Genomic DNA, 3,935 nt, shown 5'->3' with positions numbered 1-3,935 from the left:
TTAAAACGGGAGTCCACGAAACCAGTGAGTGACGTTACAGAAGCTACGTCCAATTATTTTTACAGTTTATGCTGTTTTGATCACTGATTAATTGTTTTGGTCATTTTTCAAGCAAAAATTCAAAATCATTTTCAGCTTCCAGCCTCTCATACGAGAAGATTTGCTGATTCTTTTTGTTTTATATGACGGTAAAATGAATATCTTTTGATGTTAGACTGTTGGTTGAACAAAACAAAACACATGATGATATTACCCTGTATTGCAGTAAACCTGGTCCCTTTTTTTAGCTTCTTTTTGACATGTCATAGACGATGAAAATAGTCACCAGATAATGAAGATAATCGTTAGTTGCAGCTCTGTTTGGAAAGAAGCACCTGTGCATGAGGCAGGACGTCCTCAGAGGCCGGGGAAGCTTCTGTAGATGTGCTGTAAATTCAAGAGCTGCAGGATTTGATTTAGTTAATATAGTTTCTGTTTTTAATGTTTAAACAGCAGTTATGTAACTGACTGAACTAATCTAACAGAACAAAAGTGGAACAAAGAGTGTGAGAGTGAGTGGGCGAAGGCGTGAAACTAAAATGAAACTTCACTTTATTTGTTAATTAACTCTTCGTGCTGTTTTACTGAAGCAGAAGAAGAAGGAGAGACAGAAGTCAGACTCTTTGTCTTGTCAAATGTACTTTATATTTAAATGCAGTGGAAACATCAACATGTGAAAAGAAGTTTCTGTGATTATTCGGCCTGTAAGTAATAATAACAATGACATCATCATGAGTGTCCCTATCTAGAGTCAGTGTTTGGTTTGTCCGTTCTGGGCTACTGTAGAAACATAACATTGCGATATATAATATATTATACAATATAATATAAAACATCGGTTGAGTGTCTCATATTACATCTCTGGAGCGTGAGCACACTACAAACAACAATAATTAATGCCGTTGGCTTGTTCATGTTGTAATTAAGATTTGGAAATTCACATAAAATGTGTCGGTAATCAAATTAGCCAAAACCAATTAAACAGTGAACCTGAGGTGTTTGAGGATCATAATGAAAATTAAATAGTTCGTTTAACCTTATCGTGTTATCCTCGGCATTTGAGTTTAATATGTATTTGGTGTAATGACCTTTTATATATTTGTTTTGGGACCACTGAACACCTCGTCATCGTTATTAGAGTCACTCTGTTCTCTGCTGCGTTTCATAAAAGTCCAGTGTGAAGGATTCAGAGGGATGTATCTGCAGAAATAATATGTTTTCTTTAGTGTATAATCACATTGAAATAAGAATAGTTTTGTCGTTGTTACCTCAGAACAGGAGGTCCGAAGGTTTTTGAATGCTGCTGCTTGCATCATTTGGCTTAATAGAAAAATAAAGATCACATACAAACGAGCCAGGCGCAACAGTTTCATCTTTCAGTGGAAAAAGTATTCAACTTTGCTGTAGTCATGTCTGCTTCCTAGTCGGGTGTAACGATCCATCAGTCTGGATCAATGCATCAATCCATTGATCAACGATCCAATATCATCGATGCAAAGTGAAAACAGCGATACATGTCGTCATCTTTAAGATAAGCTTTTATTTTGAAATTCCAATGGCTCATCTGTGTCACTGCTTCTGTCTAAGCACAACATTCAGACGGTGCTGGCGCCTGGCAGACAATGATGAGCAGTCAAGAAAAAGATAAAGAGAATATTTACTGATAACGTCTCGTATCGATCACAGGCCACTGAACTGAATCAAATCCAAATGGTATCATGGCAGACTTCTTGATATCAGCAAACATCAGCAGCACTCCCTCTCATGTGAGTTTGCGTAATTGTGTGGTGGACCAAATGCATGTTTTGAAAGACAAGCAACCCCCATTTAAAATCGGTAGGCTGCACTTTGGACACGCCTGCCCTAGAATGAGACGTTCATATCCACACAGGGAGCAGGTCCTTGTCTGTGGAAATCGCCATGTTGCACCACTATGTTTCTACAGTAGCCCAGAACGGACAAACTAAAGGCTGGTTTTAGACAGGGACGATCATACTAAGACCAAAAAAACGTAAAACTACTTAATTCAGTGTTTTTCCTGGTTTAAATCAGCTGGTCTGTTTGTTTTAGAGAGACAGAGACCTCTGTGGATAATTCAGCTCCTGGTAAAAACCTCCTGAACAATGAAGGAATTTTAACAGGGAGAGATTTCAGCTGGTTGCAATCTGCAGTCCTCACCACTAGATGTCACTATATCCCCCTAAACCTGACACACTGCTCCTTTAGAAATTATAACAATAAAACACTTTTAAAAACAGTTCTAAAACAGAAACACAATAAAAATAAAACAAAAACAGATATTACGACATAAAGAATATTGATATGAGAAGTAAGAACATAAAATCAATGCAGGAGTAAAATTTGGATTAAAATGATGAAAGGAAGGAAAATAAAATAAAACAGTGAAACAATATTTAATTAAAAGTTTGTCTGTATGTGGGGTTTTTGTTTTTGTTTTTGTTAACATTTTTAATTCATTTTCGTACAGACTTTACACAACAGTGAAGCAAAGTTACAGCTCTCCAAATATTGTAGGAGAAGAAGTAGTAAAAGGGACATAAATCATATAAACTGCAGCTGACAGTTGATTCAGAAGAGAAAAAAAATCAGCAGACGTATTTAAAGAAACAACCTGAGTAAAAGACGTCGTATTAACACTGAAACGCTGCAGAAATACGTCTTAATCTGTGCATGTGTCACATTTTACCAGCAGGACTTTCACAATAAGAGAGCAGCCTGTCGTTTTGTGTTTGGCTTTCACCACTGAAGCTGTTTGGAGAGTTAAAAATGATAAATCTACTCAGACACGGTGCAGAACGGAGCTGCCGTATCACTCCGGTGCTCTTCTCCATCACAGTGCTTTCAGCACCACCAGCTATCATCTCCATAATGAGGGATATTACCGGGCTGTAGTTCCCTGTTGATGCTGGGATCTTCAGCCAAATGTTGCCTCTGCAGCAGCTCTCTGTCGCTGCTGCCACTTCTGTTTTTTCAGGACAGTGGGAGCAAACACTGTGCAGCCTAATCACATCATCTGAATGTTTTTTTGAGTCAGATGATGCCCTTTTCTATCCGTTTTATTTGTTTTATTCTCTGGAAAGCCCAAATCCCGTCCACAGAGGATACCAACTGTCGACACAGCCTGCCGCTCACAATTTTTGTCTCTGTAGTGCAGAAATACATCTCACAGTTCCTCTATGTTATGTGTCCTCGTATCCCTTCTAATTTCAGGAGTACAATCAAACCACAGTGAGCAGACCTGTGATGTTTCCCTGCATTTCACACTGCTGTTGTTTTTTCCCTCATGCTGATGTGTGTTCTTGCGAGCGCTCTGCAGAGACACGTGGCCCCGTGTTCCTCCACGCTGATGTCCGTTATCATTTGTAATCTTTTGATCTGCAGAGATGATAATAATCCTGCCACATGCCTCCCTGATTACCAATGCATAATGCTGAGGCTTTATTCTGGAGCCTGACAGGGCTCCGTGTTTATGCAACAGGCCGAGACGAGCACAGAGATGTTGTTGCTCTGTGCTGTAACTGAGGTTAAAGGACAGCATGTAGATATTTTTACTATTCAGCTACAGAGAGCTGATGTCATTGCTGATATTTGGTGTCTTTGAATACCATTATCTGACCTTTTTTTGTTTTCAGGGTGAAAAAGCTTCTTGAACTACAGAAGAAACTAAATCTTGTGCACATTTTCTGTACTTTGGATTTTTTAAGGTCAGTTAAATTGTATTTTTTGATATATTTGGTACGGCTGCATAATTAAAGGGATAGTGCACCCAAAAATGAAAATGCAGCCATTATCTACTCACCCATATGCCGAGGGAGGCTCAGGTGAAGTTTTAGAGTCCTCACATCACTTGCAGAGATCCAAGGGGAGAGGAGGTA

The sequence above is a fragment of the Epinephelus moara genome, chromosome 24 (genome assembly GCF_006386435.1).
Source record: "Epinephelus moara isolate mb chromosome 24, YSFRI_EMoa_1.0, whole genome shotgun sequence".
NCBI lineage: Eukaryota > Metazoa > Chordata > Actinopteri > Perciformes > Serranidae > Epinephelus > Epinephelus moara.
The sequence above is the reverse complement of the archived record's forward strand: the minus strand, read 5'-3'. Positions refer to the sequence as shown.